This window comes from Parasteatoda tepidariorum, chromosome 7, assembly GCF_982258835.1.
Source record: "Parasteatoda tepidariorum strain Cologne lab strain chromosome 7, Ptep-v5.0, whole genome shotgun sequence".
NCBI classification, from domain to species: Eukaryota; Metazoa; Arthropoda; class Arachnida; order Araneae; family Theridiidae; genus Parasteatoda; species Parasteatoda tepidariorum.
Genome location: NC_141761.1, coordinates 65164153 through 65186239, shown reverse-complemented (window position 1 = coordinate 65186239; position 22087 = coordinate 65164153). Strand labels below are relative to the sequence as shown.

The 22087-nt window shown below is 28.3% G+C and overlaps 1 protein-coding gene across 2 annotated transcripts in view; it reads right to left on the bottom strand.

Annotated features, from left to right (window-relative positions):
- Positions 1–20402, bottom strand: part of Elk (Eag-like K[+] channel) — a 257112-nt gene extending 236710 nt beyond the window's left edge. Inside the window, exon 1 of one of the 2 annotated variants that reach the window (XM_071183358.2) lies at positions 20042–20402. The gene's annotated coding sequence lies outside the window, so the exon portion shown is untranslated. The remainder of the gene's footprint in view (positions 1–20041) is intronic. The other variant, XM_016068630.4, reaches the window with a different exon arrangement.
- Between the last annotated feature and the right edge of the window lie 1685 nt (positions 20403–22087).

Below are 22087 nucleotides of genomic sequence, written 5' to 3'. Positions count from 1 at the left end.
TGTTAATTTAACTTTTGACGCATTTCGCAATAATTCGGAAACTTTTAGAAATTACATAAAATATGATATATTTTAAATTGTTTTGAATATTGTAGGATATTTTTATGGTGTATTTTTGACAATTTGATCATGGCAACTGTCTAAAATGATATTTGAAGCAAATTTCTTACCTTTCTTATCATTTTTCGTTATAAATGAAAAAAAATTATTAACAAAGGGTAAACCAGTTATACTTTTACTTCGGCAATAGCTTTGTGAAGGCAAAAAAACTGAACAGAAAGCATAAAATATTATTTGTAAAGGGACAAAAAGATTTTACTTAATGAAATGGGGGGCTTGTAATCTCAGATTCAATGGCAAGTCCATACCTAGTTCAATTCCGCCAATTTAATACATTATCCAGAAAATGTAATAAACAAACATTTCAAACCTGTACATTAACTCATACATACTTTTAACTAATGATGAATATTTCTATTGAAGATATAATTTAATTACATCTCACAGAATCTACGACTCAGCATAGTTTCCTCATCGAAGCTTTTGAATAAATATAATCTTAATTAAATAAACATTTCAAATCTTTAATAATCTGTGCTTTAGAAGAGTTTGTCTTCAAAGTGTTTATTTGGTCAAAGAAATGAGTTCGCATTTAATGATTCACAATAAAGCTGAATGAGTGCGGTGAATTTTATTTGAATTGCTTATTTACTTTAATTAAAATATAAATATTAATTACAAATCATTTGATACTTCAATATGAATAGAATGATGGGAAATAATTTTATCAGCAGACAGAAATTCAAGTAGCGAATAAATTTTCTGGATTAAAATATTTCAATTTATAAAAAATTTGTACTCTGTCACTTCAATGCCATTTGTAAAGAAATCAGTTGGTTGTTTCGTTTTAGTAAATGTATTTTCTAACCTTTTTTCACATTTTGTAAATGGCATTCTTCTATAAACTGACTGGTTTGCTAAAAAATGTGATAGTTGAAGATTTCTGTATGTTGGAGGTAAGGGACATCATATCCATTTGTTTCTAGAATCGAGTTGATACCATGTCCATGTTGCAAGTTTCTCACTATATCTTGTGGTATATACTATGTTAGCTATGTAACGAAGTTAAGCGATTTGTAAAAAAAACATGTCCAAATTTTTCTAGAGATAAGAGATACTAAAATCTGTTTTTCTCAAAAATGACATTTTTGTGAGGAGATGTTCTTTCCGACGTACTTATTTATTTATTTGTAATTAAACTAATAACTCAAAAATATTTCTCTTTCTCTAATGTAAATGAGGGGTACTCAATTTTCACGAAACTTTCTTCCTTTCTCACGAAACCGGTTCCTGGTATATGCTTCGAGCAAACGTTTTGTCCAATTTATGGAATAACTATCATCTCTTCTTCAAGGAAAAAAAATCATCTATATTAAAGTAATATTTTGTCAAAAAAAGAAAATGAAAAAATATAACCTCTTAACTCCTTATGTATCTGAACTTTTCTAATAATCAATTTATCGTAGGCACCATATAGGTGGATCAATGTCACCTCAATAACACAAGAAGGTAAGATAGAACAGAGAAATAATTTGTATCCATGACCAAAGCGGGATTTGAACCCGTGGTCCTCTTGGTACGAGGCCCACTAGTAGATGATTATACAAGGTGCCTTGTCCAGTCATTTTATTTTTTTATCGTCTAGTTTTCATTCTAGTTTCATCATTCAAGTTAACTATCTCCCACAATGCAGTAGAGGTTTTGAGTTGAGGAAACATACTCGAAATAAATTTGGTAGTTCGCTTTTCGCCACAAATCACGTGATTTTGAGACAAAATGATTCTCAAAATAAACGAAATGCCTCTCAAGGATTGTTGAATTATTAAAAGTGAGAATTCGTTTTATAAGAGTGTATATTATTAAAACAAATGACTTAGTTTAAAATTTTACTATTTTCGCTATATGAAAGCATATATTGGTTTCAAAACATCATTTTTTTTATTGAATACTATTTATAGTAGTAAGTATTGTTATGGTTGGATATTTTTTCTACGTCAACGCTCCTGTGACGCAATTTGCCCACCAAAGTTCAAAGTTTGAACGAAATTAATCGGCTCTTGTCTGAGATATCACAATACAAAAATGTATCATATTACGTTTGTTAATAAAAATAGTTAAAAATTACAGTGCTCACATGCAAAGGGTAAATTTGTTGTTTCAGTATTAATTGAAGCTCGTTAGTAAAATAATTCATCGTATTTTTATTAGTCATTAAAATAATTTTGGTATTTTACATTAACAGTGTAGTAGTTTTTAATGCTTCTTAGGCTTCTTATAAATCGTCCTTTCCTTTCAAAATTTAAAAGCAGGTAAAGAATTAAAGTGATTACTCCGAAAATTGAGAACATAGTAGTTGCTTTCCCGTGAATATAAGAAGTGTCACTTGCAATGGAAGGGATATGTAACTGCAAGGATAGATGCGTCAATAGATCAATATGTGAGTCATGCGGAGGTAAGCACTGTTTCTCAAAATGCACCGAAAAAAAACATTCTGCATAACTGCCACGAAAATAATTGCAAATTCGACGAGAACTTTAGTACGAACCATAAAGCATCGGACTGCCATTCCTACATAAAAATCTGGAATGAAGCAATTAAATTATTAGGCAAATTTAGATTGGGATCAAAAAAATAATAACAACAAAAACTTAACAACAATCAATTTCATCAATACAGCAGTTAAAACCAACACATAAATTGCGACGAACTAAATCCGACAGCAAGACAAACTTTATACACTACACGCAATTATGATTACTACTCAATCCACCAATTCTTCAAGATACTATAACCAATCAAATTTACTTTCAAGAAAATCGCAAACCCACCATACTTCCTATGATACTATTATCACGCAAGTTAACCTAATACATTCGATACCACCAACTAATCTCCTTCCGATTGCATACAACAAATACAGTCCGATTCTAATAGCAGTCCAAGAACCACATACAGAAAAAAAACAATTAAATAACCGCAACACCCAAGAGATGAGAAACCTGGCTGTCTCACACCAAAAAAGTAGGATTAATATGCACAGGAGTTCCAAGACAAATAACAGTTTTACTCAAAACCCTGAATGCAATTTCACTTGTCATTTAAATCAACGACAATCCAGCTGTAGTCATTTCTACTTACTCATCGCCACAAGATGATGCTAAAAACATTATAAACGAACTGACACAGCATCTAAAAAATACTTCATGCTTTCCAGCGATCATCCTTTGAGACTTCAACTCACACCACAGGAACTGGGGCTACATCAACAACAATAGTAGAGGAAATCATCTACGGAATTTTATCATTTCGTCAAATTTATATTCAATCAACAACAAATCAGAACTTTCAGTAACAGCACCTACCAAGGATGGCCAGACTTAATCCTAACAACAGACAAGTCCTTAGCTAACGCCTTAACACGAAGCGTACTATAAAAAGAAACACTAAGTGACCACTGTTGAGTCCTACTCAAAATCCAAGATAAAGGAACACAACACACGCTGACGCTGTTCTAACCCCAATGTGGCAATCTTTTCAAAATAAACAAAGTACTAGGTAAGTTTGTCAAAAACATTATTATAGAAATAGACAATACAAATAACAAGCAAGACCTGGAAAACACGACTGAATACCTAATAAATACGATACAACATGCATGCAACCAAACTTTAAAGAAAACTCTTCAAGTCAGGGCACCAAAAATACCATGGTGAACCAAGTGAGCTGCAAATAAAGAAAAAACAACTCCAGGTTACGAGGAAAAGATTTAAAAAATGTCAAGATAAGAGCCTAAAGAATACCTTCGAAAATAATTTTAAACAAGCAAGAGCCAACTATATTAAACTAATAAACAAAACCAAAAGCTCTTGTTGGAAGGAGTTTTGCACCAAGTCCACTACCACCTTCGGCAAAGCATACAAAACAGTCTTCCTAAAAGGTTCTCTACTATTCGAACTCATTCAACTAGGAAGCAACACATGCTTCAAAGATAATTTCTAAGGCATCTTGGACTCTTTATACACAACTGTCACGCAAGATTTAAATATCCGAGTACCAACCAGCACTAATAAAGACTTACTCATAGCTGCAGAAGAAATAGATAGATAAATTGATTCATTGCCAACCAGGAAAGCACCTGATCCTGATGGAACGGATAATGAAATTCTGAAGACAATCTGCAGAGCTTTTCCAAACATCCTACATAAATACATAAAGAAATGTTTAAAACTGGAACACTTCTCAAGGGCATTAAAACAAGGTTCCCTCAAAGTTTTTCATGAACTTGGTAAAGATACAACAAGCATATAAAACTATCGCCCCATCACTCTACTCCCAACCATAGGAAAACTCTTAGAAAAAAGAGTAACATATAGAATGACATATTTAATTGAACGCAATGATCTACTTAATCGCAACGAATTCGGATTCAGGAGAGGAACCTCTGTGGATGATGAACTTCTAAGCATAATTACGGAAGTAAATACCTGCAGAAATCTGAAACAATAAACAATAAATCTCTCCATTGATATCGAAGGGGCTTTCATGGATTAAAGCACATGGATCAATAACAACGATGGAAACGAGCAAGCAGATAACTTAGCTAAAGAGGCAATTAATAAGGGTTAATTTTTAAACATCAAAGTTCCAAAATCTCATTAAGTATAAAGCTAAAACGCAAATTAAGAAGGATTGGTAACACTACTGGCATCATCACAAATTGAAATCAGGAGTATTAATCAGAAAAGTTTTACCAGATGTCTTATTCAAACCTGTAGAATGAAATTGGCAGACAATCCACTTCTTTACAGAGCATTATCCCTTTAAATCGTATCTAAAACGCTTCTGCTTGACTTCTGACAGCACATGTACCCGTGGAGGAGTTGGAACAGTGTGGCACTATGAAATACAATGTCCGCTTACCACATCCTACCACTTTAAACAACCAAAGCTAGAATTGATCGTAGCCTGAAAGACATCTATCTATACGAATCCTAAGTTAAAACAGAAGGCACCCAACCTGATTAATTCTCTGGAAGAATACGAGGCAATCCTGAAGTGATTTTCATGAAAAAATGACACAATTATGCAATGGTGAGCCCCATCCACTATTAAACTTGACTAATTAGCTCTGGATACTTTCCGATCAAAATGCCCTAACTAATAGAAAATCTATTTTTTCTTTCAGTTTTCTAATTTTTTTTAAATTTCGTATTTTTCTTTCTTTTTGTTTTTGTTGCGATTTACTTTTTTTTCTCTTTCTTCTATCTGTCTTGTCTTCCAATCTTAACTATTAACTGATAAATGCTCTCTTAGGGGCATATGCATGGGGTAAAATCAGGTCTCGAAAAACCGCCCGTCCTCGGTTGTCAAAAATTCCCCTCGGACAATGAAATTCTCGAATCCGACGTCCGCGCGGACGGCCATTTTCCCGTTAATTTTCTTGATACATTTTCAATTCTTGTTATTAGAATTGATGTTTTCTCTGTCTTGGAGTACTGCAGTTGTTGAAAGGGGATTTTCAGCAATGAACTTACAAAAAAAAAAAACACATTACTTACTGGTCTTAAACAAGAAGCGTTAAACGTAATTATGAACATCTACCTAAATGGAAAACCCCTTTCAGATTTCTGTGCAGAAACCTTTGTAAATCCTTGGCTTGATTGTAGAACTGGCAAACGTCATCTTTGATTCATTTAAAAAACGCAGTACCCTCGGATAAATTGACATTCCAGATAATTTGACCTTTGTCATTTAAATTATTTCATGAAATAAATAAATTATTTTATAAAAGAAATACTAGGTTACTATTATTAACTTAGTATTTCGTTTATTACTGTATAATGTAATCCAAGTAACTACTAATTCATTGTGCAATTTATATAAATGTTTGTAATAAATAAGAGAAAATTATATTTTTATTTATTTAGAAGCTACTGGTTAGTTTCAAAGGAGGACGGGTACATTGCATATTGGGCAAGCCGTCCTCGGGGACGGGTAAAATTTCTGAGTTTTTTCGAGTCCTGGGTTAAATGTTGGTGTGTGTGTGATGCCTTAGAGCATAGCATGTAAAAACAATTTTTGGTTACATTTACTTTTCAATTTTTATTTTTTATTTAAGGTGTGGTAATAAAAAACTATTATTTTGAAAACAGAATTTTCTGGTAAACCTTATGAACGGAAAAATTACGAAATGAATGGTTTAAATACCATATATTTCAGTTTTATTAATCAAAATTAAGTTTTTTCTTTTACCAGAAGTGTCATTGCCATACGTTAATTTTTCCATGATTTATTTTTCTCTGTTCCAAATAGATGCTTAAAAGTAAAGCTATAAAATATTTTTTTCCACTTCCTTTGCTTAATTTTTGTTACTATATTTAAATGGCTTGACTTATGTGAATTGCCAGGACCGGAAAAAATTCTACTTATTTTCATTATCACTGAAAAGGTGAATCATTATCATCGAAACTCTATTATTACCGAAACTCTATTCTCTAAACTCTAAAAGAAAATAAAGATAAATTTCCAACATAAAACTATAATGACAAACAGTTTCTATATCATGTCATTTTTTAATTTTATAATTCAAGCTAATTTAAACATTAAGTTTTATAAAAATGAGTTGGATGTTGGGTACTTGTCAGATTCTTAAATTACAATCCATCTTGAAATACAAATTTTAATAAGCACTGAATTAATGCAGTAAATGACACTACATCAATTGTAATACTTACTAAAAAACTGCTACAAAAGTTTAATTATTTTTTCAGATGTTGTCACCTTATACTATGAATTCTCTTTTACTTAAATTATGCAATTTAATTTTATAAAAGTAAAATATCAAAATTTCCACTAAATAAAATTCATTATTTTTACAATAAAACATGCTTTTTTTAATAAATGATAAGCTTTTAAGCACAAATTTATCTATAAATCAAGGTAGTTTATGTCCATTACAACTCAAAAACTTTTTTATTATAATTAATTAAAATTTGTTTCACTTATTACAAATGCTTTTATATAGTTTCAGAAGATACAAACTTCGTGTAGCAATGATTATTTTAACGTATTTTAAACAATTTTTTTCATACATAGCTTTAAGCTTGTTATTACGGTTACAAAATAAACAACTTTTATACACAACAATTGAGCATTTATTTTATTTTAATTTTATAATTTATTGCCACTATTATTTGCTCACCTCCAAAAGAAATGAAACTATTTTACAAAACAAATAAATATCAGCCTAAAATATAGAATGATTCTCTTTAAGGTGTTTTCATCGTTCAAGAAGAGGAGCAGCAAAGCTTTTCTTCCGAATCACCGAAAATTAGTTTTCACTGCCACGGGCTAAGAATTGCTGGTTCTTTAATAATGGCAGCAGACTATGAATATGTTTCCAAATGTCGCCTTTGGGACCCATCGAAACGTGTGCAATAGTTCCCAAATGAAATATTAATATATCCCTTTCGTAGTTGCGTTTGTATTATTAGAATTAAATGAAGCTTTAGGAAAAGGGTATCATGATTGAATATAAACTTGTTCAAAAATGAACCAACCTTCAGAATCTGTTGGGTCAGGTGTGAAAAAGTATTCTAAAGTCAAATTAAAATCTATGGCTTTCCAGTATGTATTGGAAAAACTGCCGGAACTCCAAATCAAAGTCAAAATAACATTTTTAACTGAGATGTACTTTTCTTTCTTTCCCAGAAATTCATTTCAAATTGTAAGGCCTGATTCAACTTGTGTTTGTTTATTTTCTATAGCACCAAATTTGTTGAAACTTGCTCCAGCGTAGTAAAATCACGCTCAACAATCATTGCACAATAATCATAATCACGTTCAAGTTTTTACATGTTCAAGTGTGCATTGATTAATTAAAAGCCATTCTTCAAACAATACACTAAGAAGAAAGTATGGTCAAAGCTACCAGAATATGGTACAATTTACCGTGTTTCTAGCTAAATGAAAACAGCAAAAAATCAGTAAATTTTATCGAAGTTTTTTCGATTGGTAAAATTAACTATTAGATATGGTTTTATAATATGTGATAAATGTGGCAAAATTTAGTAATTTTGATCATGATATATTAGAGCATTTACTTTTCGTTTTATATTTTTTTTACTAAATGCGTGGTAATAAGACCTATAATTTTGAAAACCGGAAATTTCTTTAAGCTGTTACCATATAAACAAAAAATTTTCTAAATAAATGGTTTAAAAACCGTATATTTTGTATCTTATTACTAAAATAATGTTGTTTTTTTAACCTGAAATGTCATTACCATAAAATACAGTAATTTCACCCGAATTTTTTCGACTTGTAGGTAAATTAATCAATGGAAAGGATTCCACAACAAGTGTTTTCTAAAAAGTCTTCTTGAATTCCAGATGGATTCAGAGAAGTTCAAAATAAAACTAATAAGAATAATACTTAAAATACGTCTGGACTTTTGATTCTGAGGAAATATTTGATGGATTCACCGGGATTTTCAAATCGTAAAGCAATCTCAGACTTACTCTTTGTTCCAAATCTATTTTTCAAACTTTGATTTGGGCAAAGTATTTTAATTATTAATTACATATAAGAGTCTCTTTTATGTACATACATATTTTGTAACCGATTATAAGCATATAGAATTTTCATAAATCAATAACAAAATGCAAACATATCATTCCTTAAATGCTTTAAATTTATTTTTTAAAATTTTAATAAAGGTTCTTTTGTAATTCAGACTAAAACTGGAATAATCATAAATAACAATAATAACCCCACTCTCCTTTTAAAAGATACATCTAAAAATGCATCATAAACTCACGAGAAATGTCTCATTATAATTACTTTTGACATACTTTATTTTATATAAGGTTTTCTTTGAATCTTCATGAATGGTATCACTAACTAAGCATTCAGTGACTAATGTAACAATTCAGCATTTAAGTCTGAATAATCTGTAACTTTTAAATCTGAGTAACTATATATTACTTTTTGAGAGAATAACCAAAATATTCATGCCCGAAGCGTGGTTCGAACCCTTGGTGTTCTTGGTAGGAGGCCGACGTCTTGACCACCTTACAGCTGGTCGGTTCATTTCGCCACTTTAACTTCGATCGTCTAGTTTTAATCCTAGTTTCGTCTTTCTAGTTAACAATCATCCACAATATTCTGCGATGTGGCTTCGAGTTAAGGAAGCATTTTCGTCATATATTTGAGAGTTTTCATTCAGTCACAAATCACGTGACGAAATAGTTCTCAAAATTCATGAAATAATAACTCAAAGATTGCTGAATTGTTAAAATTGAGAGTTTTGTTTTCGAGAGTGAATGACTCTGTTTTAGAGCATATAATTATTTCTCATTAATGATCTTGTAAGCTGAAATTAAATTATTTTTCCTAAATCCACTTTTCAAGAGAGCAAGTAGTTTTTACATATTCGTTCAATGAAATAAACCTGAATCAAAGTTATATACATGACATCTATCTTAATAAGGAATAAATGTGCCTCTATATAAATCGAAACTAAACTGTAAGAACTGTGTAATATTTCTTTGAATTCGGTCTTAAATAATTTAAAAAATTGTATTAAGGACCATTTTTTTTCTTCAAATTTGCACCAAATTAAACGTTTACATACTCTTTAAAGAGAGTAGTTACTATATAAATCCATCATAAGTGTTTGAATTTATTTACACTCCTTAAATCGCGCATGAAAACTTGATTTAGTGTTAATCTGTCTATTTTAATTTAAATAAAAAACAGTTTTTAATTATTTATTTTTAAATTTAGTCAGCATGGGAGAGAGTTCTCAAGCATTACATTTGGCTATGACGAAACAATGAACTAGATTTTGTATTAAAAGTACGTTTTTTCGTAAATCGTAAATATACTGCAAAAACTGCTTAAAATCTCCTTAAATTCGGTCTTAAATAATCAAAAAAAAATTTGTTAAGGAACGCTTCATTTCAAATTAATACCAAATTAAACGTTTACATACTCTTTAAAGAGAGTAGTTACTATATAAATCCATCATAAGTGTTTGAATTTATTTACACCCTTTAAATCGCGCATGAAAATTTAATTTAGTGGTTATCTGAAATGAAGTGCTCCTTTTCACAATTTTCACAATTTCACAACTACAGTTTTCATATTGTACAGCTTCAGATATATATTATTTTAATTTAGAAAAAAAAACAGTTTTTAATTATCTATTTTTAAATTTAGTCAGGATGAGAGAGATTTCTTTAACGTTACATTTGGATATGACGTAACCATGAACTAGATTTTTTATTAAAAGTATGTTTTGTTGTAAATCGTAAATAAACTGTAAAAACTGTGTAATATCTCTTCGAATTTGCGGTTGAACAATTTAAAAGAATTGTGCTAAGGAGCCATTAATTTCAAGTTAAAACCAAATTGAACGTTTACATACATTTTAAAGAGAGAAGTTAATGTATAAATCCGTTATAGGTTTTTTAATTTATTTGCATCCTTGAAATTGTGCGTGAAAATTGGATTTTGTGTTAATCTAAAATAAAGTGTTCCTTTTCGCACTCAGAAATAAAACTCTCACTTTTGACGATTATGCGCAAGGAATTCTAATGGCATGTACAAGAGCTGTTAATAAATATTGTCAAATTAAACAATTTAATGTGATAAGTTGTTTTACAAGCTTTTATTTTTAAAAAATGGCAACTGCGTCTGTGTATTTTTGTTAAAGGTCATTCATAAAAACTAACCTATTTGATTTATTGATCACATGTCGAGTGCTTAGAAATATAAGTTTAATATGATGAGATTGCTGAACATATTAATAATTTACAACATGAAATATTTTCCTCTATTATGGAAATATATATAAAATATTAATAAATTTAACAAAATATTTAGCTGTCATAAATAGTTACAAATTTTAGGGTGAAATTTTTTTAAGATACGTTTTTGTTGCCACAAGCATTTTTTTGTTGTAAATTTGATAATGTTATCTCCACAGAGTCATCAATATTTTACGAAAACATGACTACACGGAAAAAAAATCTGGTAAAATTATAGTATTCTATGGTAATGGCATTTCTGGTAAAAATGAATCATAACTCTGGTTAATAAAACCAAAATATAAGGGTATTAAAATCGTTCGCTTAGTAATTTTCACGTTCATATGATAACAGTTTACTGGAAATTCTGGTTTTCGTAATTATAGTTCTTATTAACACACATTTAGTAAAAATATCAACGTCAAAAGTAAATTGAACCGAATTGAAAGCAAATTGAAGAATTTTATGCCATTCTCTAAAGTATCTAAAATTACCAAATTTTACCACATTTACCTAATATATTTTAAAACCATATTGATTTATAATTATACACAAATCATTAATAAAGCACTCCGATAAAAATTGTCGGGATTTTGGGTGTTCCCATGGAGCCAGAAACTCGGTAATTTTCACTTTTTTCCCATCTTTTTTTAGCCATACTTTTTTTTTCTCATTTTAGAATCATATTTAGAATGATTGCAACAAATTAATCAGAAAGTCATATTATGAGGTCATAATTTAATATTTGAAGGGGAAAAAAAGCTTTAGAATACGTCTTATCAGTCATTATCAAAAGCGATTAGATTAAAGGACGGATTAAATTAATAAGAAACCAGTTGAATGAGTGGCTAAGTATAACAAGAAAGCGTTTGCCTTTCTTAGGAATGAGCTCAATCTCGAATACAAATAAATTTGGAGCAATTGCATGTATATTTTGCTCCTATGCTAGATGAAGTTTTATAGCTTTTTTCCTTTTAAATATCAATTTTAGACCATTAATGATAATATTTTTTTACTTAAGTCTTATACAGAAAAACTTTAAAACGTATTGATGGGGGACTACGTGGTGTGTCTATTCAACTCTCTGAGATAAACTCCAAATTACAATTCGGAGATTAGTTGTATTAAGAAAATCACTGAGTTATTATCATTTTTAAAAAAAATGGATATTTCTAAGAAAACAATAATTTGAGCAAGAAACAGGCTCATTAAAATTTCGGTCAAGGTTATAAATAACATTTTTCCTTTTTTTGGGTCTGTGTAATCAATAATATAGACACTTGATTCTTTTGAGAAAAAAATGAAATATAAAGAATATACAGATTATTTTGCAGATATTAAATTGTCTTATGCGTCATGCCAAAAAAGGCATAACATGTTTCCACTTATTTGATAATTAAATTTTCATTTCATTTAATCTTTTTTTTAATAAAAATCTATGCATTAATTTTGCACCTCAGAACAGCTCTTAGAGCAGATATCAAGTTCAAGCTTGTACAGAAAATCCAAAATTGCACGAAAAAATAGAATGTTAGCAATAATAATTATGTATTACTACACCGTAAAAAATTCCGAATGAAATTACAGTAAAAAGTACCGGAACTCACTGTGCCAGTACTTTTTAGAGCAAAATCCATTTTTACAGGAATATGTTACGGAACAAAAATTGTAATATACCGTAAATTTTACTGTAATAATTACAATAAAATCACTGAATCACTCTACTTTAAAAAATTTTACTGTAAATATTATGGTAGAAATGTATTTTGAAGATAAAAAGAGATTCTGAAGTAAAATAGATTTTACGGATGATAAATGTTCTGGATGATAGACGTAAGGATGATATAGTGCTGGTACTTTATACCGTAATTTGAATATTCGGAATTTTTACAGTGTAACTAAATCATGGGTTCCTTACTATTTTTTATCAAAGTATTAGAGTCTAATTACCATTACCAGATCTTTTCAAGAAAAAAATATATAATTTTCTTATCATATTATTATTTATACCTCTTTAAGTATTTGCATAGTTTTTACAGTATGGAGAGGAAATTTAGACTACTGACGATGGCGTTTATTTCCTCTTTAATCGATAATCCACTGATAATACACGGCGTCTTTAAATATTAGACTTCCACTCTGCAGAATATAGATATATCCTTCTCTTTCATTTCTTTAAATTTTAATACGCTCAACAAACACAACTATATATATATACATACATACAAACATTATTGTACTAAATTGCTCAAATACTTGGAGGAAACTATTCCGATAACTATTTAATTCATGGAGAAAAAAAGTATGGTAAAATTACGGTACTGCATGGTATTGACTAATGGCATTTTTGCTAAAAAATATATAATTCTGGTTAACAAAACCAAAATACGACATATTTAAACCATTCATTTGGTAATTTTTCCATTCCTATGGTAAGGGTTTATCGGAAATTATAGTTTTTTCACCTCACATTTAGTACAAAATACCAATCTGAAAAGTAAATTTAATCGAATAAATTGTTTATATTCTTTGTCCTAAGGTATCACGGTAAAGATACCAACTTTTTCACTAATTAAAAAACAATATTTTATTGTTAATTTTACCAACAACATTACTAACTCACTTCGGTAAAAATTACTTTGCTTTTTGGTGTTTCTATAGAGCTAGAATTATGATAAGTTTTACCATGTTCTGCTTGTTTTGACCATACTTTTTGCCTCAGTGAAGAGGGATTGCAAAGTATTACTTTACAAGAAGCTTAAGACACGCGAAGTATAAACATTTGGAGATATTTTTATGACTTAAATAATATTTCAAGTCTTCCAAATGATGAAAGAGCTAGTTATGTTTTTTATCTTAATTGGAACGCGAGATAATTCTTTTTCTTGTTTCCCTCCCACTTATTCAACCTAACGAGGTGTTTGAACTTATTTCTTTACAATTTTTAATTTTTTTTTTATGATCAATTTCTTCCCAAACTGCCAAAGTCTTCTACAGCTTCATGAAATTTGGAAAATAAAAGATTTTATTTACATTAATTTGCTTTTGAGGAAGCCATCAAACAGTTTCAGAATATTTTTTTTCATGATTAATAAAGACGGAAAATATGCTATTTGGAATTCCAATTTTAAAAATAAAACATTTAAACATTCAAGGCAAATAATACTGAATTTAATTTAAAGTATTGATACTTTTATTCAAAATAGCAAGAAAAAAAATTAAAAATGAAGCTTAATATTTTTAGCCTTCAAAGTTAAAAATACTTTTTTTTTAAAAATTATTTAATTTTTAACTTTTTTAAAACAAAAACGTTTTATGAAAAGTTTATGAGCATTTTCTCATACAACATCTTATACAAAAATTATAAAAATTAAAAATAATGTATGCATTTTTTGTAAAGAAAGCGTGCAAAACACTTTTAGAATGATATCCTTAGAACAATTAATGTAATATAAGATTCAAGATATAAGCAGTATAGAAACTATATGAAAGATGAGACATTCTAGAAACATGCTATTTAATTCACTGTTTACGATTACCAATGTTTTCCGTATCCTTGTAATTTTTAACCTAATCCAGAAGACAAGGGAACTCAAAACACACTTCAGAAATCATATCCCCGCAAGGTTTATCTTTCCATTTTTAGGTTGTATCCTCCGCCAAGTAATTTTATAGTAGTCAGCCGTTTATGAAATGCTTAGCAACACCATTTTTTCTTGGGAAGACTTGAAACAAGTGGTTCAGGTAGGATTTTCCAAAAATTTTAAAATCTTTTTTTTTCTCTTTTTTTACGATGGAAGAAATCTACCACTTGTCTACTACAGAAATCTACCATGGTTATAAATGTCTTACAAATGGAAGTAAATATTTTGATGTTGTCTCTAGTTTTTAGGATGAATTGCTATTTTTTAACTCGAATATGTTTGATATAAAAACAATATAAGAGATACATCACTCAAAAGTAAAAAAATTCTGATAATTATTTAAAAAAAAAGCAATTTAGGCAAGTAATTAATAGCTGTAAATTAATAAGTTAATCAATTCATAATAATGAATTTAATATATTGAAACAATGTTTACGCATTGAATCTTTTTTATTTTCCTACCTTAAGAAACATTTATCTAAATTAATTAAATTTTATAATGCAGTTTTAAAATACTAGGAGTCTTCACTCACTGACCACAGTGGTAGCTTCTCAGTCATCCTTGCTTTTTTTCCTCAAAAGTCAATTAAGAAAGACAATTTAGTTTCGAAAATATACAATTATTATAATTTTATATAAGAATCATTAATAGGTTAATTGTAATGAAATGAACGGATACCTAGATTTGAAAACTAATCAATGCATGGAAAAAACATATTTAAATTTAGAAATACAGAATGCGTGACATAAGTATAAATGAGAAGTATTTTTACTTGTTAATAATGTATAATGATTACTTTACATCATTTAACAGTTCAAATTGGAAAAATTTTTCGAATAGAATCGTTAATAGGTTAATTGTAACGAAATGAACGGATACTTAGATTTGAAAAATAAACAACGTATAGAAAAAAAAACATATTTAAATTAGAATGTGTGACATAAATATTAAATGAGAAGTATTTTTACTTGTTAATAATGTATAACGATAACTTAATATCATTTAACAGTTCAAATTGGAAACAATTTTTATCGCTCTTACATCTTTCATATTTTTTAAAATTTTGATACGAATGTTAAAATTTATGTCAGGAAACATCTAATCACTCATTCTCTCTTTTTATTAAATATGTTAATTTTCTAGTAACTTTTGGAATTAAGTCAAACGTAAGCTTATAATTTAAAGCACTTGAGGGAGAAATTTTTTTCTATGACAATGAATGAATAGTCATTATTTTTGGCAGAAAAAATGGGATAAAAGGCGATGAAAGAGTACGTAAAATTGCTAATAACTTTCGAACAAAATGTAATTTCGAAATAAAAAAAGAACGTGCTATGTTCATAAAAGACAATTACATGTATCAGCATGTCTAATTTCAACTCTAATATTCTTTTCGGGGATAGCAGAGTATTGTACATTATTTTTTACTAAAAGTTCGACAGTTGATAATTCTTGAATGAATTATTTTTATTTCATTGTATCTCCAATATATTTTGCTACACAAAGTTTCTAAATATCAAATGATTTATTTTTATACCATTGTATCTCCATTATATTTTGCTACACAAAGTTTCTAAATATCAAATGATTTATTTTTATACCATTGTATCTCCATTATATTTTGCTACACTACACTTCTAATTATGGAATGAATTATTTTTATACCATTGTATCTCCATTATATTTTGCTACACTACGTTTCTAATTATCGAATGAATTATTTTTATACCATTATATCTCCATTATATTTTGCTATCCTGAGTTTCTAATTATCAAATGAATTATTTTTATACCATTATATCTCCATTATATTTTGCTGCACTGAGTTTCTAATTATCGTATGAATTATTTTTATACCATTGTATCTCCATTATATTTTGCTACACAAAGTTTCTAATTTCAAGTTTTAAAGTTTTATTGTTTATGTGTATTTTGTGTATATCATTTTAACTTAACGTAAAGCTGAATACCCCAAACAGTACCGCTGCTTACGATTTTTGAATATAGAGAGAAACTTACATTACAATTAACTTTACGTTGGTACATTTTGGAACTAAACATTTCTATAAATTAACAAAATAAAAATAAATCAAAAATAAATTCAAAACCTGAACTCTTTTGCAAATCTTGTAAGTAATTTAAATACCCTTTACTGAAACTCGATGAAAATTATGTCCACAATAAAGCCAGTATACTAATCTGATTACTTCGAAATAGACAGTAACACAAATACATTAAACTTAAGTTAATAGAACATACGCACTATTTCAAGAACCTGGTTTAGAGTTAATCTAAACCAGGGGTTTCCAACTTACATGAGGCCGGGTGCCGCAATTAAAAACACCAGTCAAATGGTGGGCCACAACTTTATTAAAATTTTATGTAAGACTCTTTTATGTTTGAAGGAACATTAAATATTGCTGTCCGATTTTTATAATGGTTTTTCTAATATTAAAAAAACAAAACCAAATAACAAGCATTACAAATAATGTTTGTTACGTATCATTTTGAATCTTCTCTTAATCTGAAGCTTAGTGACAAGATTTTTTTTACTTTCAAATTTAATTCTGTGATAAATTAAAATTTTTTCGACTTGTTAGGAATTATAGCAACAACTAAAAAAATTCTCGAGCATCTGAAATTAATTTTTTCTTTCTTTTCCACTCATGCAATATTCAATTCAAGAAATTTAGATAAAACATGATATTCATTCCCCCTTTTATGCATTTTAAAATTTACAAATGTAAATAATTTCGTCCAAAATAAGTGGTTTCAAAAAGCTAAATTGGAGAATTTCTGATACGCACATGCTAAATTTTATTCACAAAATAAAAAAAAATAAATAAAAAAAGAGAGCAACATACACAATTATTTTTGTATTTGAATAAATATTTTCTTGGATGCAAAACCTGAGAAAAATTTTTTTTTGCACCGTTGATATGTTAAATTTCACAAATGACAAAAAAATTAGATTTTTTTTCTTTTTTTTTTTTTAACGAGAAAAGCATTTTAAGCCCTTATAGATTTTTACGAAAATTTTCCGCTATGAAAACTAATATATTTTAGTTCGTGGGCCACAAAAAAAGGCTTCGAGGGTGGAATGCGGCCTGCGGACTGCCAGTTGGAAACCCTTGATCTAAACCATGGGAACACGTCCCACCACTACCACTTTTATCAATACACCTACTGATTTAACATTATAGAATATTACATTATATAATAGAAGGAACCAGAGTAAAATAAATAATTAACAACCATTATGGAGATAATATTTTTAATAAACTAATTGTATTTTAAAGTTCAAAGCCTTAATAACGACATTACCATTATACTATTTTTTACTCAACCGTTGAATAAGTTATAAGAGTTATTAGTGAAATAACCTAATTATTTTGAAATAGTTATAATTTCAATTTTAAATGTTCATAGTTAATTTAAATCATTAATGTAATGCATCGCCTTTTAAAGTTTTTAAAATTCTATATTTTAATGTTTAAATAAGAAAATTATTCAATATTAAAACAGCCAAAAAAAATTTTGTGTGCGCATAAACTAACTTCTTTGATAATTTTAGCAAACTTGAAAAAGTATTTGGAACGAAAATTTTTAGCTAAAAAAGGGGATAACTTTGAAATTAAAGATATCTTAAAAATATGTAATGATAAAATATAACTATAATAACAAACAATGTAGTCGTAAAGTTGATATTAATAAGATTATTTATTTAAATTTAACAGTGTCGTGTTTATATTTTGTACAATAACTTTATTTTAACAATTAACAGTTTCATAATTTTTTAAATAATCAATAATGTAGTAGCTTATTTTTGACAATAAAAAATATATTAATAATTACTAAAATTTAATAAATTACAATAATTAATGTTTCATTGTTATCTTTAACACAGTTTAGAAAACACTTACAAAAACTGACAAATTCTTTCAATTTTTTGTGATATTTTATCTTTTTATAAATGTACAAAATTCGTTAACAGATTTTTTGTCGTATTTTACCAGTGAATGAGTTTTGATATGACAGTACGTATTATGCTATTTTAATTACTACTGAATGATTAATTGAAATATTTTGATTTATTTTTAATAAAATCTTTCATATTTTTATTTGTTTTCCATATTTTTTACAAGTAGCATTTTAAATAAATTCTGAAATTTGAAAAAAAAATTAAATGACATATTGTTTTGCTTCATACTTGTTTTAAAAAATTATCTATTATAAGTCGGAAAATTACTTAAAAATAATTCAAAGCAAGATATTTAAATGTTACGTTGTTACATTTATCAGTTTTTGAGATTTATCACCTTGAAGTGAAAAAAAATGGCCAGCAAGATAAAAGCATTTTGAGTTTTTGTATCACTCGAAATTCTATGCGGGAAAAAAAGAAACTTTGCCTTATATTGTTTTCCAATTGAGAGGAAAACTTTTTTGTTTCACTTAAAAAATAATTAATAAGCGTATTCTTTTAAGCAATAAACTTATGTTTCAACTCTCATAAAAATAAAAAAAATGTTTAGATTATCGCACCAAAATAATATGTCATACTAATGAAAACATAATATAATAAGAAGTCAAAATATTTTTATTAAATGTTGAATGAATGCTCTAGTTCAGTTTAAACAACATTTGTATAAAAGTTATAAATAATATTTATTCACATGTTCTAAGTTTTAGCATTTTAACCGGACCACTTAATCATTTTTGTACAAATTTTTCTCTAAAAAATGTTGGCTCATTGAATACGATATATGAAGAACTGGTTTATTTTATGGTGAAATAAAGTAGATGGCACAATTAGAAAATTTTACTTCTGGGCAGTGGCCAGCAGTAGCCATTTTAACAGCGGAAACTTTTCAAAAAACACGTTTACTTTTTAAAAAAATCTAAATTTTACGATATTAAAAAAATTTTGATATTAATTAATTATAGCATTTCCCAAAATAAAGTAAAAATTACAAGGTAATTTTTACTATATTTTGGGAAATATAATAAAAATTACCTTGTATTTACAAAAATATAGTAAAATTTTAAGGAACAAGCGTGAAATAAAATAATTTTCATAACATTATAAAATATTTATAAGTATTCCGTACTTATTAAAAAAAATCATAATAAAATGCACATGGGGTGCATTTATTTTGATCTTGTGATCGGGTGGCGATGGGGTTGCTACTAATAGTTAATTTTTTAATTAAAATTTGTTATATTTAGTCGCTCGTGTTCGCATGTGCGAAAGTTAATTAAGTCGTATAGAAGTGTTTTAATCCGGGATGTATTTGGTTTTAACGGAGAAACATTTTAAATATTTTTGCTTTTTAGTAAATAAAATTTATTAGCAATTTAATTATACAATATATAACAAAAAGATATTAATTTTGCATCTTTAAATTCGATGCTTAGGAAATAGAATTTGGTTGAGTTAAATTTCTGATTAAATAATTCAACATATTTTCATGGATAACACTCAACATAAATATCAATAACTGGTTATTAAAAATATATTTACTCACCGTCTAGCATACGATCATTTCACATCTTGTAATTCTCAGGAGTGCATTCAACAAAATTCGTGTCACACTTTTAATCCATCCCCATCCACTAAAACTCACTAAGAATCGAACTCAATATGAAAAAGGTCGAAAAAGAGATGCGCGAATCATTCCAGCATCTTTCCTCATCTAAGGTGAATGTCTGGATGACGGGGGAAATATATTCGCGGGACTGAGGAGGTTCTCCCTGGCGCAGGCCCGCTTTTTCTCTGGCTCCACCTTTCGACTCTATCTTCGGGAAAAAGGGGAGAACTTGGTTGTTTCATTGTACGTTGCCATAGTTACGGAAGCTACATCATAACACACTTCTACTGGCTGGAATAAAGCAGAATGTTGAGTCACTCCAGTTTTTTGTTGTGTTCCTTTTTTTCGGGAAAATTCAGTGTTTAGATGGAGTATTAAGGTTTTCAGGGGTGGGAGTGTTTGGGTTTTGGGAATAAAAGATTATTTCACCTGAATATTTCGTAGAAATGCTTTTTTCTTTCTTCATATCATTTTCGAACTATGGAAAAAAAACTCATTATGGGGTCAGCGCAATACTTTTTTTTCCTGGGACGATAGAATTTATTTGAAAGATTGCACATCTTTGCTGAAATTTTATGATGAGTCAAGTTCGTGGATTTTTATTCCTGTGTGGGTGGTTTCTCTTGTAATTCTATCGTTTTCTTCTTTAAATTGAGTGCCGTAGGAGATTTATTTATTCGATTTTGTATCAAAACCTATCATTTCTTGAACAGATATTCTGAAAAAATACAAAAGGAAAAAAAATGTTACCTACTTCCAGAAATCTGTTATTTGCATATTTGAGATATATATAAGGAAAAAGTCGGAGAAATATTCCTTTAATTTTTAATTTTGTTTTTTAAATATTTAGAAAATAGTGAATGCTACAATTCTTATTTTTCAAAAAAATTCTTTGGGATATATTTCTTAGAAAAAGGTAACTAACTTTAAAAAGGTTTTAATATTCTTACTATTATTCAGTTTTGCACTCTGAAATTACTCTTAATAGGAAAATAATGTAAGAGAGGGATTATTTTTCTAAGGACATTTAATAATCACATAATGAATAAAGCACTATTCTACACATTTTAAAGAGTCATAGTCAGGGCACGGGAAAAATTTACCTTCTAAAATTTGATATCTTTTTACACTACATTTTTAATTGTCAAAATTATTGAACTATATACAAATGGTCTGTACAAACGATAAGGTTTCGATAATCCTATTATAGATTTTTAATATTGTTTTGTTTTATATCTCAAAAGATTACCTAGAAGCTGCTAATTAATTTTCACGTACAGTGAACAAAAAATAAGACTACACAGAATAACTTTCGAACTAATGATCGGATCTTCACGTTCTCGGACTCAATTTTAATGGTTTAAAAGTTGACTTCAAATATGCTAATTAAAATGCAACTTTTTTAAAAATTCGATTTCTCAGCAGCTATTCAACCGATTCTACTCAATTATCACATTTTGCCAGTAAAAATTAAATTTTTTATACCGACTTAAAAAATCGTATTCCTTGAAATTCAAAACTTTTTCGACTGTTAATAAATAGGATAATAATAAAATAATAAGTATTTGCTGAAAATTATTTTTTGTACTATATTATCTTCGTAAAACCAAATTTTATAATTAAATGCAAAAGATTTTTAATTCGCATAATAAGTTCTCGAGGTATGCAAAATACACAAAAAGTAAAATTAACATTAAGTGGTCCAAAATTAGAATTACTCTCCTGACCAAACTATTAAAACCATATTTCCCAGCTTAGGGCTACTCTTATATTTTGGGGGTGAGAAATCCAAATCATTCGAAAAAAAGGGAATTCAAATTTTTCTTCTTTATTCAGAGAAAGTGCGCTTTTTGTGTCTGAATTTGTAACCTTATATATCGCTTACACTTATTAATTTGCATATTTGAGGCACCCCCCTGGTCACTCTAGGTCATTGAGTTCTGGAGCGTGAAGTTTCGATCTTTAGATCAAAATTCTGTCTGG